Genomic DNA, 23,458 nt, shown 5'->3' on the forward strand with positions numbered 1-23,458 from the left:
GAGAGAGAGAAAAGGACACCAGTGGGAGAGAGTCCTGAAGCTCTCAGGTCTGGTCTTGATCCGGGTTGGTCCCAGTCCCAGTTTACACTGGTTTACAATGTGGGACTTCTGCCCTGACACGACCCCACACGTGTGTCTCCACAGGAGACGGGAGTCCTGTAACGTGTAACCCTACAATATTTGATCTCCTGACTGTCTGTTATTCTCCCCAGTATAATCCTCTCAGTCTGGTATGAAATACCAGCTCCTGTCAGTCAGCTCTGTTACAACAGACAGGATCCCTTTAGTCCTGCAGGGCTTGATTCTGATTTTTATTCAACTACTTCTCTCATAATCACCTTTGTTTTCCAACAGCGTTTCTGTATCATTCTAAAGACGCGAACAATAGGTTTCTGCTGCTGTACTTCAGCTGGAAGGAGGTAAAAACACACGTTCCTGTTTCTCTTCAATACCTGGTCCTCTAGGCTGGTCCTCTGTCACATCAGCTACAAAGTCACTTTTTAGGTTGAGTCCTGAAACTGCTGGACGAATCGCTGTTCTCATCACATCGCAAACTGGAACCACAGCACCTCCAGCGAGCATGTCGAAGCCAATACCGCCCTGCTCCTCAGAGAAAGAGTCTCTCTTTTCCCCAGTGACTCACTGTCGGTGCTGCTCTTTCCCTGAATCTGTCCTCACTCGTCCCCTGAGCCGAGCGGCGAGGACAAGCAAGTGAAACTGTGTCAGAGGAGCGAGTGTGGAGTCTGCGTGTTCCTGCTGTGGGTCGCTGGAGCTGGTGTCTGTGTGTGGAGTCTGCGTGTTCCTGTTGGGGGGTCACTGGTGTCTGTGTGTGTGGAGTCTGACTGTTCCTGCTGGGGGGTCGCTGGTGCTGGTGTCTGTGTGTGTGGAGTCTTCGTGTTTCTGCTGGTGGTCGCTGGTACTGGTGTCTGTGTGTGTGGAGTCTGCGTGTTCCTGCTGGGGGTCGCTGGTGTCTGTGTGTGTGGATTCTGCGTGTTCCTGCTGGGGTTCGCTGGTACTGGTGTCTGTGTGTGTGGAGTCTGTGTGTTCCTGCTGGGGGTTGCTGGCACTGGTGTTTGTGTGATATGACCGCTATCCTTCCTGACGGTTTGACATCACAGCGCAGCCTGACGGTCCTGCTGTCTCGACCCGGTCCACTCTGTCGGTTCCGAACCAGGGAGCCAAGAGCTGGATCGGCCAGATTTAATCAGGGTCACTGTTCCTGAAAGCGCACACAGTAGGTGGGAATGACACCCACAGGGTTCAACTCGCTCGTTAATTAGTCGGTCGCTAATTGATCCCGGCTTCATCAGCAGTTTCCTGAGAGGAGCCAGGGTATCGGCTTGTTCCCCCCTCCCACCCCTCTCTGTGTACAGTAGAGCCTCCTGGGCAGCTTGTGAACCCTGGGTCAGTCACTCAGAGGGCTTATAACAGCCCTGCCGAGGAGGAGGGCTCCCGAGAGCGTCACTCGAGTGTCCTTTAAGCCCATTGGAGGAGAGGGCTGAGGGGGGACGTCACTCCACCGTGGTGGAAGCCCATTGGCTGAGAGGGGACAGGGGGGCGGTCCCTGCGAGAACTCGGGGCAGGTGCGCGTCTCGTTTCTTTAGCTCACGGTGCTGGGTCGCTGCGGAGAGACGCGGAAGTCCCGGGTTCGAGCCCCGGACAGTGTGGGGCCGACCTGATGCGGCAAGGGCGCCCGCCTGAGCCCCCGTTGCGTTACATAAGTTTGAATTCCTAACGGTCGCGCTTCCCGCCTTTCCCGCCGTGAGGGCTCCTGCCCCGCCGCGGTTTCCCGAGTTTGACCTTATTTTATCATTAATAATTGGTTTTAGTCAGCTCTTTATTAGAATACACAAGCTTTCTGCTTTCCCGCCCTCATGGACGCCGTGTCTCTGCGTCGCCGAGCTGAAGCCACAGGTCAACTGCGGTTTGAACACGTTTCAATCACTCAATTCGTGTTTTTTAAATATAATGTCGTCTAGAGCAGCAGTTTGTTCTTCACGGACGTAGATATCGGCGTCAAAGGAGCGGAAAAGTGTGCGTTTGCGTCAGTGTCATCAATATCATATGCTTTCAGTGTTGTAACGCTAATATAATATAATACTGCGTCAGTATAATCGGTCTGACAGAGTTTTCGCCAGGCTGGGGCTCTTCAGCACGTTTATACACCTGTTAAACTTGACTGAGTCCAAAGTCAACGCGTTTCTGGACGTTTCTGCGCACCGAGAGGACGTTTGCTGTTCGTGTTGGAGACGGAAGATGTTTCCCGGGCTGTGGCGGTGAGTGGCGACTTGTCCCTCCGTTTCTTCATTGAAATCGTTCAGTCCTCAGGCTGATGAGAAAACAGTCATAGGAGTGAGAACATGTCTGTGGTGAAATTGTGTAAAAGTGTGTCTTTATCATTGAGCTCGACGGGTTTGAGGTAAAATTGTGTCAAAAGTGTCGGTTTATCATTGAGCTCGACGGGTTTGAGGTAAAATTGTGTCAAAAGTGGCGGTTTATCATTGAGCTCGACGGGTTTGAGGTAAAATTGTGTCAAAAGTGTATTTTTATCATTGAGCTCGACGGGTTTGAGGTAAAATTGTGTAAAATGTCGGTTTATCATTGTAAAATTGTGTCAAAAGTGTCGGTTTATCATTGAGCTCGACGGGTTTGAGGTAAAATTGTGTCAAAAGTGTCGGTTTATCATTGTGCTGGGAGGGTTTGAGGTAAAATTGTGTCAAAAGTGTCGGTTTATCATTGTGCTGGGAGGGTTTGAGGTAAAATTGTCAAAAGTGTCGGTTTATCATTGTGCTCGACGGGTTTGAGGTAAAATTGTGTCAAAAGTGTCGGTTTATCATTGAGCTCGACGGGTTTGAGGTAAAATTGTCAAAAGTGTATTTTTATCTTTGAGCTCGGTGGGTTTCAGGTAAAATTGTGTAAAAGTGTCTTTATCATTGAGCTCAGGGTGTTTTAGGTCAAATTATGTAAAAGTGTCTGTTTATCATTGAGCTCGTGGGGTTTGAGGTAAAATTGTGTAATATTAATAATTGCTTACACTCATATAGTGCTTTTCTGGACACTCCACTGTACGCGCTTTACAGAATGAGGACTCCCCTCCACCACCACCAAGGTAAGTGGTGATATAAGAGTGTCTTTTTATCATTAAGGTTAAAATTGTGTAAAAGTGTCTTTTTATCATTGAGCTTGGTGGGTTTGAGGTCAAATTGTGTAAAAAGTGTCTACCATTGTAAAATTGTGTAAAAGTGTCTGTTTATCATTGTGCTTGGGGGGTTTGTTGTGAAATTGTTTAAAAGTGTCTATCATTGAGCTCGTGGGATTTGAGGTAAAATTGTGTAATATTAATAATTGCTTACACTCATATAGTGCTTTTCTGGACACTCCACTCTACGCTACGAGCTTTACAGAATGAGGACTCCCCTCCACCAACACCGAGGTAATTTATCATTGAGGTTAAAATAGTGTAAACGTGTCTTTTTATCATTGAGCTCGTCGGGTTTGTGGTGAAATTGTGTTAAAAGTGTCTATCATTGTAAAATAGTGTAAAAGTGTCTTTTTATCATTGAGCTCGATGGGTTTGAGGTCAAATTGTGTAAAAAGTGTCTTTATCATTGAGCTTGACGGGTTTGAGGTCAAATTGTGTAAAAAGTGTCTATCATTGAGCTCGACGGGTTTGTGGTGAAACTGTGTAAAATGTCGGTTTATCATTGTAAAATATTGTAAACGTGTCTTTTTATCATTGAGCTCGATGGGTTTGAGGTCAAATTGTGTAAAAATTGTCTTTATCATTGAGCTCAGGGGGTCTGTGGAAAAAATTATGTAAAAGTGTCTTATTGTAAAATTGTCTTTATCATTGTAAAATTGTGTAAAGTGTTTTTTTTAATCTTTGAGGTGAAATTGTGTAAAATTCTTGTTTGATAGAGGGTGTTTGAGGTAAAAGTGTCTGTTTGATGCGGCGGGGTGCGCTGGCGGCCGTGTGGCGTGGATCAGTGGGGGGGTGGGGGTGTTGGTGTAGGTGGGGCTGTGGGGGAGTGTGTGTGGGGTTGTGTGTGCGGGTGGGGCTGTGGCTGAGTGAGTGGGGGTGTTTGTGTGGGTGGGGCTGTGGTCCGGCCAAAAACTAAAACTCAGATACAGTCTCCAGACACTCACAGTATGTAGATGTTTTCTGATATGTCTGTTGTGATTGTCTGATTTTTAGTTTTTTCACGTTAATTTTCTAAGGGAGGGTCACAGAGAAGACCCCCTTGCCCCCATCTTGATTAAAATGAAACGCGTGTTTCATGAAATAGTTATTTTTCACAATCTGGCCGTGCCAGACAGAATCCACGTTCACCGTGCTTAAATATAGTTAGACCGTCCTTCATTCCTGTAGATAGGCGCTTCCATCTTATACTCCCTATGAACCCAGTTCTAAAAGTGTGCTTGTTTACTCCGCTATCGAGCGTCTTCGCAGACAAGCTTGAAACTGTCACTTCTCTCACAGAGCGCTGTCTACTGTATAAACGTCCGGTATCATGGTCAGAGGGGGCAAGGAGCACGTGAAAAGGTTTCTGAAATAACCACATGTAAGACTTTGAATCTTAAAATGTTCAGGGAGAAATGGAAGACTGGTGTGTATTTTTCTTTAAAATACCGAGACATAATATGTTTATGTTCCTAAATTAATATCGTTTATGACCTTCAGATGCGTTATGCTCCTCTTCCTTTTATGCTCAGCTACTAAAATTTCCCTTTAGTTGTAAAATCCCATATAAATATTCAATACTAAGCAAATTAAAATGTGCACAGTAAAGAGATCAAATGATGAAATCTTTCCACGACCGACCAACGCACCACGAGCGCCCCTGTCGGTCATTTTGGCCGGCCAATCACGTACCGCGGTATGACGTAATGATTTGCGTGGCTGAATCTGTATATGGCGCCTTTATGGACACTCTACTCAACGCGCTTTACAGGATACGAGGACTCCCCTCCACCAACACCAAGGTAAGTGTGTCTTTTTTTTGTAAGTGTGACGGGTTTGAGGTGAAATTGTGTAAAAGTGTATTTTTATCATTGAGCTCAGGGTGTTAAACTTTATTTTATATAGCGCCTTTAAAGGTGGCTTCTCAAAGCGCTTTACAGGATGACAATAACAATAAATAAGAAGAATACACAAGATAAAACACAATTACAACACACAGAGGAGACTGTGGATGGTGGTACTAAGAGCAGAGGGGTGAAGAATGGAACCAGTTCAGTAAAGGCTTTTCTGAAGAACAGGGTTTGGAGTCTGGATTTGAAGGAGTTTAGAGAAGGTGACTCTCTGATATCCTTGGGCAGAGAGTTCCAGAGCTTGGGGGCAGAACAGGAGAAGACCCTGTCACCCAAAGAGTGTAGAGGGGCTTGGGGGACAGTAAGGAGGGCAGAATTAGCAGAGCGAAGGTTGTGAGGTGGAGAGTAGGGCGATAATAGTTCAGACAGGTACTTAGGTGCCATGCAGAGCCTTACAGGTGAGCGTGAGGATTTTAAAGTCCACACAGAATTTAACTGGATGCCAGTGCAGGGACTCCAGGATAGGAGTGATGTGGTCACTTGCACCAGACCTGGTCAGGATTCTGTCTGCTGAGGTTTGGACAGACTGCAGTTTGTTCAGAGTAGATTTTGATCCCCCTGCAAGTAGAGCATTGCAGTAGTGAATTTGAGAGAATACAAATGTGTTGATCAGCTTTTCAGCCACAGTTAGTGATAGCATAGGGGGTAGTCTAGCGATATTTCTAAGGTGAAAAAAACATTTTGACGATATGCTGCACATGTGGGTCGAATGTTAAGCCAGAATCGAATATAACTCCAAGGTTTTTCAATTTTGATTGAAGCTCAAGTACAGAGCCATCTACAGACAGGGTTACAGGACTGGCTTTACGAAGTTGATGGGGGGTGCCAATAAGCATGACTTCAGTCTTGTCGCAGTTAAGATGAAGGACGCTTTGAGTCATCCAACTTTTTACGTCAGAGATGCAATTAGATAGAATAGAGACAGCCACATCAGTGTCAGGTTTGGTATGGATGTATAGTTGAGTATCATCAGCGTAAAAATGAAAGCTGAGGCCATGTGATCTTAAAAGCTGACCAAGTAGGAACATGTAAATGCTGAAGAGCAAGGGGCCCCATATTGAGCCCTGAGGAACACCAGACTTGACAAGACCAATTTCAGACATGTACCCATTGAGAGAGACAAAGTCACAGCAATCAGTGAGGTAAGATTTGAACCATTTGAGGGCAGTGTCAGAAACTCCAAACACAGTCTCAGGACGAGAAAGTAAGATGTCATGGTCAACAGTGTCAGAAGCAGCACTGAGATCAAGAAGGATGAGTATAGAGAGGGAACCAGAATCAGAAGCTATTAGATGATTGGTGGTGATGTAACTGGAGTGTGACAGCACGTTCTAGACTTTTAGGAAGAAAGGGTCAGTTGGAGATGGGGTGAAAATTAAGATTGTCAAGAGCCATGTTAGGCTTTTTTGGCAAGGGGGTAATGGCAGCAGTTTTGAGGACCGTTGGTACAGTGCTCATGGATTCATGTATAATATTGAGGACAATGGGACAGAGAAGAGAAACAGGACTGGAATAAAGTGGTGGGAATGGGATCTAAGATAGATGTGGTGGGTTTTATGCGTGTAACTAGTTTGTTGAGGGATGCTGAGTCAAGAAGAGAGAAGCTGGAGGTAAAGAAATTATATGTGTAGTGGAGAGAATGTGATGTGTGTTTAAGATAAAATTGTGTAAAAGTCTTTTTATCACTGAGCTCAGGGTGTTTGAGGTCAAATTGTGTAAAAGTGTCTTTTAATCATTGAGCTCAGGGGGTTTGTGGTGAAATTGTGTAAAATTGTCTATCATTGAGCTCGTGTGGTTTGTGGTGAAATTGTGTAAAAGTGTCTTTTCATCATTGAGCTCGGGGGGTTTGAGGTAAAATTGTGTACAAGTGTTATTTTATCATTGAGCTCGGGAGGTTTGTGGTGAAATTGAGTAAAAGTGTCTTTATCATCGTGCTCAGGGTGTTTGAGGTAAAATTGTGTAAAAGTGTCTTTTAATCATTGAGCTCGAGGGGGTTGTGGTGAAATTGTGTAAAAGTCTTTTATCATTGTGCTCAGGGGGATTGTGGTGAAATTGTGTAAAGGTGTCTTTTTATCACTGAGCTCAGGGTGTATGAGGTAAAAGTGTCTGTTTATCATTGAGGTAAAATGGTGTAAAAGTGTCTTTATTTTTGAGCTCACGGGGTTTGAGGTCAAATTGTGTAAAAGTTTCCATCATTGAGCTCGGGTGGGGTTTGTGGAGAAATTGTGTGAAAGTGTCTTATCATTGTCCTCGAAGTGGTTGTGGTGAAATTGTGTAAAAGTGTCTTTTTATCATTGAGGTAAAATTGTGTAAAAGTGTCTTTTTATCATTGTGCTCGGGGGGTTTGTGGTGAAATTGTGTAAAAGTGTCTGTTTATCATTGAGGTAAAATTGTGTAAAAGTGTCTTTATCTTTGAGCTCACGGCGTTTGAGGTCAAATTGTGTAAAAGTGTCCATCATTGAGCTCAGGGGGTTTGTGGAGAAATTGTGTAAAAGTGTCTTTTTATCATTGTTCTCGGGGGGTTTCTCATGAAATTGTGTAAAGGTGTCTTTATTATTGAGTTCGGGGGGTTTGAGATAAAATTGTGTAAAAGTCTTTTTATCATTGAGCTCGGGGGGTTTGTGGTGAAATTGTGTAAAAGTGTCTTTATCATTTAGCTTGGGGGTTTGTGGAGAAATTGTGTAAAAGTGTCATTTTATCATTGTGCTCGGGGGGTTCTGTGGTGAAATTGTGTAAAAGTGTCTGTTTATCATTGAGCTCGACGGGTTTCAGGTAAAATTGTGTAAAAGTGTCTATCATTGAGCTGGGGGGGGGTTGAGGTAAAATTGTGTAATATTAATAATTGCTTACACTCATATAGTGCTTTTCTTGACACTCCACTCTACGCTACGCGCTTTACAGAATGAGGACTCCCCTCCACCAACACCAAGGTGATTTATCATTGAGGTTAAAATTGTGTAACAGTGTCTTTTTATCATTGAGCTCGACGGGTTTGTGGTGAAATTGTGTAAAAAGTGCCTATCATTGTAAAATTGTGTAAAAGTTTCTTTATCATTGAGCTTGATGGGTTTGAGGTAAAATTGTGTAAAAAGTGTCTGTTTATCATTGTGCTCGGGGTGTTTGAGGTAAAATTGTGTAAAAGTCTTTATCTTCGAACTCGACGGGTTTGAGGTGAAATTGTGTAAAAGTGTCTTTATCATTGAGCTCGACGGGTTTGAGGTCAAATTGTGTAAAAAGTCTTTATCATTGAGCTCGGGGTGTTTGGAATAAAATTGTGTAATATTAATAATTGCTTACACTTATATAGCGCTTTTCTGGACACTCCACTCAACGCGCTTTACAGATTGAGGACTCCCCTCCACCACCACCAAGATAAGTGGTGATATAAGTGTTTGTTTTTATCATTCAGCTCGTGGCGTTTCAGGTAAAATTGTGTAAAAGTGTCTGTTTATCATTGAGCACGGGGGGTTTGAGGTGAAATTGTATAAAAGTCTTTGTCTTTGTAAAATTGTGTAAAAGTGTCTTTATCATTGAGCTCAGGGGGTTTGAGGTAAATTTGTGTAAAAGTGTCTTATTGTAATAGTGTCTTTTTATCTTTGAGCTCCCGATGTTTTAGGTAAAATTGTGTAAAAGTGTCTTTTTATCATTGTGCTCAGGGGTTTTGTGAAATTGTGTAAAAGTGTCTTTTTATTATTGATCTCGGGGTGTTTTGAGGTGAAATTGTGTAAAAGTGTCTATCAATGAGCTCGGGGGTTTGAGGTGAAATTGTGTAAAAGTGTCTATCAATTGAGCTCAGGGGGTTTGAGGTGAAATTGTGAAAATGTCTTTTTATCATTGAGCTCGAGGGGGTTGTGGTGAAATTCTGTTAAAGTGACTTTTTATCATTGTGCTCGGGGTGTTTGTGGTGAAATTGTGTAAAAGTGTCTATCTTTGAGCTCACAGGGTTTGTGGTGAAATTGTGTAAAAGTGTCTATCATTGAGTTCGGGGGGTTTGTGGTAAAGTTGTGTAAAAGTGTCTTTTTCACTGTGCTCTGGGGGTTTGTGGTGAAATTGTGTAAAAGTGTCTTTTTTCATTGTGCTCGGGGGGGGTTGTGGTGAAATTGTGAAAAAGTGTCTATCATTTAGCTCAGGGGCTTTGTGGTGAAATTCTGTAAAAGTGTCTTCATCATGGTAAAATTGTGTAAAAGTGTCTATCATTGAGCTCGACGGGTTTGAGGTAAAATTGTGTAAAAGTGTCTATCGTTGAGCTTGACGGGTTTGAGGTGAAATTGTGTAAAAGTGTCTATCATTGAGCTCGGGGGGTTTGTGATGAAATTGTTTAAAAGTGTCTATCATTGAGCTCGTGGTGTTTGAGGTAAAATTGTGTAATATTAATAATTGCTTACACTCATATAGTGCTTTTCTGGACACTCCACTCTACGTGCTTTACAGATTGAGGACTCCCCTCCACCACCACCGAGGTAAGTGGTGATATAAGTGTGTGTTTTTATCATTCAGCTCGACGGGTTTGAGATAAAATTGTGTAAAAGTGTCTTTATCTTTGAGCTCGGTGGGTTTCAGGTAAAATTGTGTAAAGTTTCTTTTTATCATTGTGCTGGGAGGTTTTGAGGTAAAATTCTGTAAAAAGTGTATTTTTATCTTTGTGCTTGACAGGTTTGAGGTAAAATTGTGTCAAAAGTGTCTTTATCATTGTGCTCGGGGGGTTTGTGATAAAGTTGTGTAAAAGTCTTTTTATCATTGTGTACAAGTGTGTTTTTATCGTTGTGCTCGGGGGGTTTATGGTGAAATTGTGTAAAAGTGTCTATCTTTGAGCTTGCGGTGTTTGAGGTGAAATCGTGTAAAAGGGTCTTTATCATTGAGTTCGAGGGGTTTGTGGTGAAATTGTGAAATAGTGTCTTTTTCACTGTGCTCTGGGGGTTTGTGGTGAAATTGTGTAAAAGTCTTTATTGAGCTCAGGGTGTTCGTGGTGAAAATGTGTAAAAGTGTCTATCAATGAGTTCGGGGGGGTTGAGGTGAAATTGTGTAAAAGTGTCTGTTTATCGTTGTGCTCGGGGGGTTTGTGGTAAAGTTGCTTAAAAGTCTTTATCTTTGTGTACAAGTGTGTTTTTTTCATTGTGGTCGGGGGGGTTGTGGTGAAATTGTGTAAAAGTGTCTTTTTATCTTTGAGCTCGGGGGCTGTGTGGTGAAATTGTGTGAAAGTGTCTTTTAATCATTGAGCTCGGGGGGTTTGTGGTGAAATTGTGTAAAAGTGTCTATCATTGAGCTCGTGGTATTTGTGGTGAAATTGTGTAAAAGTGTCTTTATCTTTGATGAAAAATTGTGTAAAAGTGTCTTTATTATTGTTCTCGGGGTGTTTGAGGTAAAATTGTGTAAAAGTGTCTGTTTATCATTGAGGTAAAATTGTGTAAAATACTTTTTATCGTTGAGCTCGGGGGGGTGTGAGGTGAAATTGTGTAAAATTAATAATTGCTTACACTTACATAGCGCTTTTCTGGACACTCCACTCAACGTGCTTTACAGATTGAGGACTCCCCTCCACCACCACCAAGGTAAGTGGTGATATTAAAGTGTCTTTTTATCGTTGACCTCGGGGTGTTTGTGGTGAAATTGTGTAAAAGTGTCCTTTTATCATTGAGCTCGACGGGTTTGAGGTAAAATTGTGTAAAAGTGTCTGTTTATAATTGAGCTCGACGGGTTTGAGGTAAAATTGTGTAAAAGTGTCTTTATCATTTTGCTCGGGGCGGTTTGTGGTAAAATTGTGTAAAAGTGTATTTTTATCATTGAGCTCGTGGGGGTTTGTGGTGAGGTTGTGTAAAAGTGTCTTTTTATCATTGTGCTTATGGGGTTGTGGAGATATTGTGGTTTTTGGGTGTAAAAGTCTTATTGTTCACACGTTGCTGCTGTGATGTGGCCTTTCGCCTGTAGGTGGCGCTCTCTCCAGTCATTTTTAAATGTACCAGTCCTGATGGATGACTGTACACATCCTCAGTCAAGGGGAATATCTAATTAGTTACTCTCCAAATAGCATTTTTGTATGAAACATTTAAAGAAATCGACCACCACTTTTTCAAAACGCACAATAACACAGACTGGCATGTTTGACAACAAGTAAATAAGAGAAAGGCGAAACGAGAATTCACCATCACTTTCTGCATGTTTACTGTGACCTGTCCTGATCATGAGAAGACTCAGACGCGTCTCTTCACCAGACAGTTTAATACAGCAGTTCTACATGGGACCGGTGTGAGAGTATGTGGGTAACAGTGATGGTTCTCTCTGCTGTACTGCTGTAGCCCTCCCTCCTGATGACAGAATCGTCTCACACTTCACCTTCACAGACACAAGCTCCATGTGTTTGTGGTGAAATTGTGGGTCTGTTGGTGTAAGGTTTATTATTGAGCTTGTTGAACTGATCTCGAAGGCCACTTTAATTTCAGTTGCGTCTGACATTTTGAGTGAAATTGTAGTTTTGTTGGTTTAAATGTGCTGTTTCTTTGCCTAGCCGGCTTGTTTAGCTGATATTTGTATTTCCTCCTCCTGAAGTAAATATCAAGTGTTTTTTTAATGAAATTGTAGGATACCGGTGTGTCGAAGTGGCTCCGGTTTCGCTGCGGCTCATGTCAGATCCAGGGCTGATAGAAACAGTGTGATCAATAAATGAACTAAAAACCGATTCGCACGTTTGCTGCACTTCCGCTGAACAGAGATGACGTTTTCAAACCGTCTATATTGGAGGTTTGCATCACCGCTGCTAAAATCGACAAACAGTGTTGTAAAAACGTGTTTTCGAGGTGTGCTTCAGTTCAGATGGCACCTCAAATACAGTAATACTGTATAAAAATAAGTGACAGGAAATACGCTGTGCTGAAGCTCTGTATGATGATGTGTTTTTGCAGATTTATTTGACTTCAGGTAAAGAGAAATGAAAGTTTTATAAACGCTTATTTCGGAGGCGTGTTTCACTCCAGGGGAAGTGAGCAGAAACTAAACCAAAGAAATGTGAGAACAGGGCATACAGATGCGTTATGAAAGGGTGTTCTGGATGTGTGACTCAAAAACAACGATATAAAAACTGAAAACAGGAGATCTGCAGGTTGTCCGTTAAACCTTGAAGTTTATTAAGTAGTGATCAGCAGTAACTTACTGGTTTGCCCCGGTTCTTGTCTTCCAGTTCAGGACTGGTGCTGGGGAATGAGTGTGGTCTGTGGGCTCGGGCGGAAACAGTCACACTGCGGGGACGGGGGTATCCTGTTCCTGCTCTGATGTTCTCTCCTGGAACCTCCATTAACTTTCGATCTCAAGAAAAGAGAGTGATTGATTGGCTTGAGTGCCTTGTGAAATTCTCGGGGCTCGACCCCGTGTTTCGTCTGCGATGCCGTCGAGCGATCATCTGCTGTGAGTTCCCTTGTGGTGTCCCCATGTGACTGCGTGTGCCCGTGTCACTGCTGTGTGTGACAGCGGATTCCTCTCCGCCGCCCCTCAGGCGTTCCTGGGTCTCCTCTCCGTGGTGCAGCTGGACTGTAAAGAGTGCGCTGGAGAGGATTGAGCTGCTGCGGTGAAGGAGTGTGAGATGTGCCGAGTGTGAGACTGACGAGCGCAGGCGAGCGGCGGCTCTCACCTTCCTCCCGAACTTCGGTTTGAAACCTCATGAACGCTCTTGGCAAGGTCAGTCGGTCGGTGTCCTTAAGTGTTTTGATTGCCTGTTATTCCTCTCGTCGTCCAGGCAGGGGTGTTGAGTTCCGCCCGTCTTCGGCACGTTCAGAGAGACCGACCCTGTGAGCGAACACGGGGGAGAGAGAGAGGAGGAGCAGGCCCCACTTCCAGCCTCTCGCTCTTTCACAGCCCCGTACCTGAGGACCAGAGCATCTCTCGTCAGCAGGGCCTCGCGCCTGCAGGTGACTGAAGTGTGCTTTTATATACAGGTGAGAGAGAGTGCACAAGAATCGTCAGAAGTCAACACCGTTCTTTAGAGATGGATGATGTCCAAGGTCACCCAGAAATAGAGCACGACAGGTCACTCAGAGGAAAGGTATTTTTCATTTTTCACCGGCGTATGGATCTACCAAGTACAGACGCCAGACAAAAAATATTGAAATGCAATTTGAAATTCACACTGACGTGTTGAGAACTGTTCTTGAAGCGGCTGTTCCTTAGAAGTGTTTGATCTGCGTTCAGATCTTCTGCTAAGGAGGTGTGGTCAGGACTGTTGTGTCTGCAAACCCTGAGGTGTCCTGCGGTCTTTATAATCTATAACCACACTTTCCCCTGTGGACATTAAATCATCTCAGTCGCAGCAGGATGCCGATTGATTTGGAAGGCAGCTTTATCCTGACAGCATGAAAGAGAGGCCAACATCAGTCTGGCTAGAGGTCTGGTGAAAGGAAAGCTTTGAATTTAGAGAATTTAAAATGATTTTTGTAGATTTTAAAATTAAGTGATTAAGTAGAACTAACTAACTTATTATTTTATTTCAGTTGAACTATTAGGAACAGTTATTTTACGAAACCCGAACATTATACTGTGTTTTGGTTTACTCGAGATTTAACGCAAGATGGAGTTTCCTGCAGGAGTTCTCAGGCGGTGTGGAACGTGTTCAGTGTCCTGCAGGAGTTCTCGGGCGGTGCGGAACGTGTTCAGTGTCCTGCAGGAGTTCTCGGCCGGTGTGGAACGTGTTAACTGTCCTGCAGTCCAGACTCTCACTGCGGAGCTCGCCACTTTGACGTCTTGAGCGATTTTTCTCAGCCTCTCGTTTCTCTCCCTCACGATCCTGCGCTCCTCCGGCAGCAGTTTCTCGTTGTTGGCGATCTTGGCGAGGATCTCGGCGTGTTGTTTCATCTTGTGCAGGTCGTCGATGCGGGGCTCCTCTTCCTCGTTGCGGATGAGCAGCTCGATGTAGGCGGCCGTGGACAGAGCGTTGGGCTTCAGGGTGATCTCCTCCAGCCGCGCCAGGCAGTTGGAGGACAGCCTGATCAGCTGCTTGATCCGGTCCTCGATCGTCTCGAAGTCCATTTCGATTTTCTCGAGCATCTTCTTCGTCGACATGAACTTGCCGGAAGCCTTAACGAAGTTGTCCTTGAGTTCTTTGACTGTTTTCATGACCTTCACCACTTCGTACTCCCACATCGTCATCTCGGATATGTGAGCGGAGTAGTGGCAGTTACCTGGACAGATCACAGTGTCCAGCGTCATCCATGACGGCGCAGAGACTGATTTCTCCTGGTGTGGGAAGGAAACATCCTGAATGGCATGAAACCAGACAGTTGTTGCAGTTTGTTGATAGATGCTTGGTGTTTTTCCGTTTTGGGACCAGCTCCTCGATTTCTATCTCGAAGTTCTTGTTCTGCTCCATGCTGGCCTGCTCATTTTCCAGGCATGCCCTGATCTTCTTCATTTCGCTCAGCTTCTCCAACCCGGCCGAGATCTGAGGCTGCAGCCTCGCCATCGCCGTCTCCAGCCTCTCGCGCTCCTCCAGGACTTTCTTTGTCAGCGTCAGGTCCTTCCCCTCCGTCTTCTCCAACGTTTGGAAAAACCTCTTCAGCTGCTTCACGTTGTTCGTCCAGACGATTTTCTCCAGCTTGTTGTCGTCCTCTTCCTCGATGTCGCTCCTGTAGCCCTCCCCATTGGAATCGGTGTCGGGCCTCTCGTTTTGCGTGTAAAGGGCGGAGTTGTTAAATTCGAAGTGCGTCGCTTTGCCCTTCCGGTTCTTGCGGCAGGGCAGGCTCGCGGCTTCGATGGCGCCCAGGACGGGGATGTCCCTCCCGTCCACAAACGTGACGAGGATGTTCTCGGTGATGTCCTTCCCGAAGATGGAGAGGATGGAGTCGAAGACGTACTGCTGGATGGAGGTCAGCCGCGCCAGAGACGCCTGAACCACGAAGCACACGGCGTCGATGTGGTCCACGCTGCCGGGGCTGGTAAAGAAGCGCTTCACCTGCTCTGTGATCAGCTTGTCCCGAGAGAGTCCCCGCGTGTCTCCGAACCCCAGGGTGTTGATGACCGTGAGGGAGTAGGGGACGACGAATCCCTTCTGGTTGTGGAGCTCGTAGGACGTCATGATGGAGGTCTGACTCTCCGCCTGCGAGCGCTTGGTCTCCTCATGGATCAGCTTGAATCGAAACCGATCCTCCCACTGCACGCCCAGTATGTAATTGATCATCGCGTTGATGAGGGTGGTCTTCCCTGCCCCCGTGGCCCCCAGAAGGATGATGACCTTATTGTTCCCTTCTTCTACTTTCCTGCCGAACGTGAAGCGCTGGAAATGCTGCTCGTCGGTGGGCTCCTGTTCCAGCGACAGCCTGTATAAGGAAGGCTGCCCGCGCTCTATCAAAGTGGAGAAGTTTAGGAAGTGGTCGCTCTGCACTTTAACACGACTGACGTCCCCTGACTCGACTCTGCTGTCCTTCGGGATTGTTATTGGAGTCTCGGGGCTCGGTGGACTCTTGCCTTCTTTGCCACAGTCGGAATAAACCTGGACGATGTAGGAACTTCCTTCCCCTTAGGTTCTCCAGAGTGCACACCCTCCCTCTGGCGTTGAGCTTCGTCCATGTTTTGCTGTCTTGCTCGTCCGTTGCCCCCTTGAAGACCTCTCTGTATTCAACTTCGTAGGAAGTAACGCTGATTCCCTGTCCCACAGAGGTGGGCATGTCCCAGGTGACGGTCAAGGAGTTTGGTCCTGTTAATTTCTGCTGAGGAGCTCCGGGGGGGCTGAAGGAAGCGTCTTGCAGGATGGAGTTGCGTTGCTGGTACAGCCGACTCCGGGTTTGCAAACTGCCCGGCAGCTGAATCGATACGAAGCGTTCAGGTCCAGCCCCGACACGGTGAACTCTGGCTTGTTGTCATTGGTGTCCACTTCCCCCCAAGCTGAGTCGCCCGGCTTCTGGTACAGAACCCGATACCTCACGATCTCGCCGCCGCCGTACTTCGGTGGGCGGAATGCCAGCTGGACGGAGTCGTGCAGAGTTGTCAGCACAGCCGGTACCCCCAGCTGGGAAGGCAGCTCGAAGTGCTTGCTGGCCAGAGCCCCCCTTTAGAAGAGGTAAACGGAAGATCCGATGTTGACCTCGTCGTTGATTGACGCCACACAGAACTTGTTCGGTCTGCCTTTGTTCTCTCTCTCGAAGTCTAGGAATAGTCTGATGTTCTCCTGCGTCAGGGCTGTGACTTCCCCTGACCTGAACCATTTTCCCCGTCTTCCCTCTGGCTCGAGATCAGGAGCTACCTCTTCCCTCGTCCCTCGTTCGGAGGAGGTCAGATAGCTTTCCAAGATGGTTAGGTATTGCAGTGTTCCCTGTGTGATCACAGTGGCACGCTAGTGTGTTCACTGTGTGATCACAGTGGCACGCTAGTGTGTTCACTGTGGGACAGTACTGTGTTCAGTGAGTAATCACAGTGGGACAGTAGTGTGCTCAGTGTGATCAGAGTGGCACAGTACTGTGCTCAGTGTGTGATCAGAGTGGCACAGTACTGTGCTCAGTGTGTGATCAGAGTGGCACAGTACTGTGCTCAGTGTGTGATCAGAGTGGCACAGTACTGTGCTCAGTGTGTGATCAGAGTGGCACAGTAGTGTGCTCAGTGTGTGATCAGAGTGGCACAGTAGTGTGTTCACTGTGTGATCACAGTGGTACAGTACTGTGTTCAGTGTGTGATCCCAGTGGCACAGTACTGTGCTCTGTGTGTGATCAGAGTGGCACAGTACTGTGCTCTGTGTGTGATCAGAGTGGCACAGTACTGTGCTCTGTGTGTGATCACAGTGGGACAGTACAGTGTTCATTGTGATCACAGTGGGACAGTACTGTGTTCGGTGTGTGATCAAAGTGGCACAGTACTGTGTTCAGAGTGGGACGCTAGTGTTCAGTGAGTGATCACAGTGGGACAGTACTGTGCTTAGTGAGTGATCACAGGGGGACAGTGCTGGGCTCAGTGAGTGATCACAGGGGGACAGTGCTGTGTTCACTGTGTGATCACAGGGGGACAGTACAGTGTTCAGTGTGTGATCACAGGAGGACAGTACAGTGTTCAGTGTGTGAGGCCACATCCTCCCCTGCTGCCGGTGTGTCAAAATGGGCCGACCCCCTACCGAGGGCAGGCCTGTTCTTTTATACAAGGGTTTCCAGCTGATGCTCGTCTCTCTCGGCTGCAGTTTCAATCTCGAGAGCGAAACCAGTTTAAAAGTCTCATCCCCCCCCCCCCCCCCCAGTAGAAAAAAAGTCCACACCATTTGCTGTGAACTGTGAAGTTTTTGGGATTGTGTTCAAGATCTACTCCGAAAAATGGGCTGAGAACTGAACAGGTAAGAATTCTGAATTCCCCTTTCCCTCAGACTATAGTACCTGCTCCTCACATGGACAGAAGACTCCAGTTCACAGGGCTGTTACCCAGTCACCACATCGGCACACTCCACTGTTCATTCCAGACTTGAGTACCCAGCACTTTCACCGACTGCGTCTTTTCTTTATAAAGGCCTGAAAAACGCAGCCCAAAACCTTCATCTGCTTTCGAATGGCAAACGTTTGCAGAGAGCTTTGCTGGAGACAAACCATTCAGATTTTTTTGCTTCGTTATCTAAGCTAGGTCGCTTAAAACCAAGGCCTTTCCTACAGCTGACTTGCTCAAGACTGAATATTTTCATCGTGTTTTCCAGTCATGTCGACGCATCAAACAGTGGAATGAGCATTTCCTTGGCCTCAAGGGTCTTCCTGGGTTCAGTATTACTATACGATCTGGGCACACCAGACCACAAACAGAAGCTGAAGCACGAGTGGAACACCGTACAGCTTTGAGGCTGGTCTATTCCAACATGGCAAACACAGCACAGCAATTATTTACCAGGTTGTTAAAACAGAAGAGCAGGAACTATCACTACATGACATAATAAAAATATGCACCACTATAATTGCACTGTTTTCACAATGTTAAGAGGACAGAATTATTTCCCATTTTTAATAACGTGTGCAAGTAAAACGCCTTAAGGGAAATACTGCAGAGGGGAGCTATGTACTAGAAAATGGCTACTGTACTGCCCATCTATAAAAAACTGAAATCAAGTAAATACAGATCAATAAGTCTGCGTTCTATTACATTTCCATAGCTATAATCAATGATCAGATCTAGAGGATCACCTATATGGAAATATGAACCTAGGGGAGAGTCAACATGGATGAAGAAAAGGTAGACTTTGCTTAATTAAGTTTATAATTAAGTCTGTGAACAAGAATCAGATGCACACAGAGAAGATTTGATAGTGTATTTACTAGGCCTTCTGAAAATATGAATGTGATCAGAGTGGCACAGTACTGTGTTCAGTGAGTAATCACAGTGGGACAGTACTGTGTTCAGTGAGCAATCACAGTGGGACAGAACTGTTCAGTGTGTGATCTTTTGTGCACTGATATATTACTGAGCAGAAATGATGGGCAATTTCATGACACATTTTAAAATCGGCTATCAAAATGACTGATCAACAGGGTACCTTCTGTGGAAGTGGCAAACTACTAATGTGTGGAAACCGTTAGATACAACACAAACTTTACACCCACAGTGTAAGAACTGCACCTGGCTGCATGTGCTGTCTTGTGGGATACTCTTCTGTTCCTTCTGTAGGACCTGTACAGGTATATGCCTGTTCAATGGTCTCTAAGTCAGAAAGTCTCAGAACAAGTGTTCAACGGGTCTCAGCTCTGGAGAGTAAAAAGCACGGAGGTCCTGAACTCCTGAAGTTCTGAGGTTTTATGGTTCTGAGGTCCTGAACTCCGAGGCCCTGATGTTCTGAGGTCCTGAGGTTTGGAGCTCCTGAAGTCCTGATGTCCTGAGGTTCTGATGTCCTGAGGTCCTGACCCTTGATTGAGTCAGTGTTCTGCTGCTTCAGTGGGTCTCCATCTTGTCTCTCTCGGCCTGAGCGCAGTCCAGTCCAGTTAATAAATCAAAACCTGCTAAAAATGACATTGCTGGGTGTGAAGACTCAAGATGACAAGCGACCACCTGCAGGCATCGTCCGGTCTCCAACATGCCGATGGAAGCAGGGCTTTGGTCACTTGACAAGTGGAGAATATTTGTTTCCTTTTTTGATCTTCACCAGCCCTGACAACAAACGTGCAAAACCACCTCATCACTCGAGCCAAAATAAATAAAGATATAATTATTTATAGGGGCATGCTAACTCTAATCAGTCTCAACATTTAGATTTTTAAATGATGTCTTTCTTCTTTCAAACCCAAACTGTACAGTCTTCTTTCTTCCACTGGTCTTTCCTCCAGAAAATAATGATCCTCACACTTACTGTATAGAGTGTGTTTCTGGACACTCCACTCAAAGCGCTCGACAGGTCAGGGGGATCCCCTGCACCCCTCCCCAGTGTGCAGCCCCACCTGGATGAGCTATCAGTGTGGAGGAGAACTGATTAATGAAGTTTTGGCCCAAACATCAGGAACAGCCTACTCTCTGGGCTTTTTAATGACCAGATAGAATCGGGACCTTGGTTTTACGTCTCGCCCGAAGGACACCCCCTTTTTACAGCATAGCGTCCCCATCACTATACTGGAGTGTTAATATGAGCACCTCCTATTGGTCCCACTAACACCTCTTCCAGCAGCAGCCTGTAGCTTTCTCAAGACGGCTTGTGTTCTCACACTCCGCAGCTGTGCCAAGCGATGCCCCTCTCCTGCAGGTGCCAACGCCCTGTTCCAGCTGGCCAAGCCTGTTCCCCATTCCCACCGATCCGAGCCAGTGACCTGCCACGCCGCTCTCCTGTCCTGCACCTGCGACAGCCCTCAGCACAGACCATGCTGTACTTTCTCCAGCCTCCCTAGCTTACTGAGTCTCACTGGCCTGGGAATCAATCCCATCCCAGCTCGCGAGAACTCCTCCCTGGATCTCCCTCTCTTCCTCCCTGCAGACTCGAGCCCAACCCAGGGACCAAAAGCCTCTTAATTAGCCCGGAGGAGTGGCTAATTCCACTCGGAGCCTCTGTCCCAACTCCTTTCCCTCCCGTGGAGTTTCACTCCCTGTGACCACTCATTCCACAGCCAGACCAGCTGTGCCTCAGCCTTCTGCTGGCTTTTCAAATGACCAGGCGGCTTTCTCACAAAGCCCCTCTCACTAACCTCACAGGGTGATTTAGTGCCTCTGTCACAGTCTCAGTCCCTCCAGTGCTTAACAGTCAGTCATGAAGGATCAATTAATCAACATGACACCAAAAAAACTGTACATTTCTTTAAAAAAAATATACATCATGTTTCTTCTGGTGCTCAGTACATAATACTCCCTTTTGCCATAAGTCTCAAGGCCAAAATGCTACAAATTTTTAATGCAATAAAAAAAATAAGATTTAGTTTTCAGACGTGAAAACGAAACTGCACATAGAAATGGTTGACTTGTATGTTAAGACGTGTACATTTTTCTATTTGTACACAAGGTTTAAATGCAGCACTTGAAAGTTTATGGAATTAGTCAATAACTGCTGAAATTAAAACAAAAACACAATCAACACAGTCATCCGTGGTCACTAATATCTCTTCTGCTGTGATTCTGTTCTGTAACAGCAGACTTTAACGACTGTGTGTTGGATTCCAAAGTCAAATCAAACCTTCGTTATCTAAGCTAGGTCGCTTAAAACCAAGGCCTTTCCTACAGCTGACTTGCTCAAGACTGAATATTTTCATTGTGTTTTCCAGTCATGTCGACGCATCAAACAGTGGAATGAGCATTTCCTTGGCCTCAAGGGTCTTCCTGGGTTCATTATTACTATACGATCTGGGCACACCAGACCACAAACAGATGCTGAAGCACGAGTGGAACACCGTACAGCTCTCAGGCTGGTCTATTCCTACAACAACTGTTGGATTCCAAAGTCAAATCAAACCTCTCAAAACGTGATTATCAAGAAGACCACACAAAGGGCCAACCCATGTATGTTATGTTTGAGAGTTAAGGCTGAGATTCGGACAAATGTGTGTTTATATATATATAAGCTTGATATTGCTAAGCATGATTCTAGTGATGAGGATCGATGTGTGAGCATTCAACATTATTTATTGGCACCTGATGTTAATACTGTACAGTGGAAGAGGATAGAGGGGAAAAAAAGAGAAACTCTGTGGAGATGTGAACAGCGTCTAAATGGAAACTGCAACCTCCAGTGACAGGCAGTGCTCCCAGGTGGTGATTCACCATCCCCAGAATCCTTGACCACCAAGAAACACTTCAGTGGCTGCAGGGAAGCAGAACAGCAAGGAGCTCCGGCAGAAAACATCTCTCTCGCAGCATCTTATCAGCATCACGGGGGGACTTTCAGCTTAATGCATTTACAATTGCATTTGCACTACAATTGCAGTAATATTTATTAATTAACCATACTATTTTTAACTGTACTGTTTTTGCACTGTTCCAAGAATTACCCTGCACAGTTTTTGTCCAGTTATATTTTCTGTTTGCGGAATTTTGTACAGTTTTGATCACTTGATTATGTTATTTATGTTATGTTATTAAACGTTACTGTTATTGCTATTGTGTTACTGTCTATTGTCTTATCTTCTGTCCTATTTATATACTGCACCTGAGTGACTCATGAGAAACACTTTTCTTTATACTATGCACCTGTGTAAGTTTAATGACAATAAAGTTGAATTGAATTGGATTTGTAAACGTGCTCAGGTATAACCAATCACCTTACAGATCACACAACAAACGAATTGGCTCTCAGCTGTGGATCAGCTGTGGTGATTTTGATTAGTTCAGAATAGAAGCAGCTGTTTCTAGAGGATTCCACTGCTTGGAAGTGCATTTCAAAGCAAAGACTCCACTATGGGCAGAAAGGTGCTTCCAAAAGAGCTTCGAGATGAAGTTGTGGAAAGACACAAGTCAGGAGACGGGTATAAAAAGAGATCAAGGTGACCCATGGAGCACAGTCAAGAGCATCATTAAGAAGTGGAAGGCGTGTGGCACCACCCAGAACTTCCCTAGATCAGGCCGACCCCCCAAACTGGAGGACCGAGCAAGAGGGAGACGGACCAGAGAGGCTACCAAGAGGCTGGTGGCAACCTTGAACGAGCTGTAGGCCTCTATGGCCAAGACTAGTCATTGTGATGGACAAGCAATAGGTTAATTCCCTGCTGAAAAGAGAAGAATGACACACCTGAAGAAGGCTCCACAGCCGAAACGTTGCGTTTCTTTCTTCTCTTTTCAGCAGGGAATAAACCTACTGCTTGTTCCTTTGCAGCCTACGCGTGCTGACGCAGCTCCCCACCTGAACTACTGGTGTGCATGTGACAACGATATCACAAGCGCTCCACGAATCCGGCCCGTACAGGAGGGTGGCAAGAAGCCATCGAGCCTCATTTATGTTTTCCTAAAAAGCGCCTTAAAGATTCTGTGGCCAAGTGGCAAAAGGTGCTGTGGTCAGATGAGACCAAAATCAAATTTTGGGCGGAACGTGAATCTGTACGTCTGGCAAAAACCCAATACACCTTACCTTCCAAAGAACACCATTCCTACAGTAGAGCACGGGGGTGACGGCATCCTGTTGTGTAATTACAACAATTCTGTAAGGAGGAACGGGCAAATATTCCTCCCTCTAGGTGTGCAAAGCTGGCAGAGATGTATCCAAACAGACTCAAAGCTGTAATTCAAGCAAAAGGTGCTTCCTGCAAGTATTAACTCAGGGGGGTGTTCTCTTATCCAACCCAGTTATTCCACTTTTTAATTTTTTTTCCAGAAATTTTGCTTTCTTTTTTCACTTGGATGTTGCAAGGTACAATTTGTAAATAAAACTGGAAAAAGTCTGGTTTTATTGGTCGTCTTTCTGGATTTTAGGGCAATAAAAGGTGAACATTTTGTAGGAAGTGGTGACTTTCTGGACCCACTGCATATGATAATTAGAGTACAAATGCAATGACTCTGTGTTAAAGAAGTGGAGCTTATAGTAATTGGCTAAAACAAACATGCATCCCTCCTTAATCTTAAAAATGTGCTGTTCTGATATTAACAAAGCTGCAGCACAGTGCTTGTAACTGTCCCACGAAAAAATATTGTAGTGTTCTGAACCTGTTCTGCTGTGTTTTCACTGTTGCTCCACAGCATTTACGTTAATAAGGTGGCACTCATGAAGATTAATCAGATAGAGGTAAGGGGGCTTAGTGGGATGAGCTATTACAGAAACACATAGTGAAGGTTGCCAAGCTTGTGTTTTTGCTACGAGAAAAGAAAAAAAACATACTCACGTAAACACTCCGACCAAATTTATTCACCAAAAACTGCAAGATCGGACATTTAAAAAAGCTCAGCTGTCTCCTCTATGAACAGTTTGGTAGAAACACTCATAGATGTGGGATCTTATCCTTTGCTTCTGGTGTTTCTGATAGATGGCGATTTAGAA

The 23,458-nt window shown here is 45.2% G+C and overlaps 1 pseudogene; it reads right to left on the reverse strand.

Annotated features, from left to right (window-relative positions):
- Positions 1–12,757: 12,757 nt before the first annotated feature.
- LOC148812606 (uncharacterized) lies at positions 12,758–19,794 on the reverse strand (annotated as a pseudogene).
- Between the last annotated feature and the right edge of the window lie 3,664 nt (positions 19,795–23,458).

Source organism: Atractosteus spatula (genome assembly GCF_055471065.1).
Source record: "Atractosteus spatula isolate fAtrSpa1 chromosome 10 unlocalized genomic scaffold, fAtrSpa1.hap1 SUPER_10_unloc_2, whole genome shotgun sequence".
NCBI lineage: Eukaryota > Metazoa > Chordata > Actinopteri > Semionotiformes > Lepisosteidae > Atractosteus > Atractosteus spatula.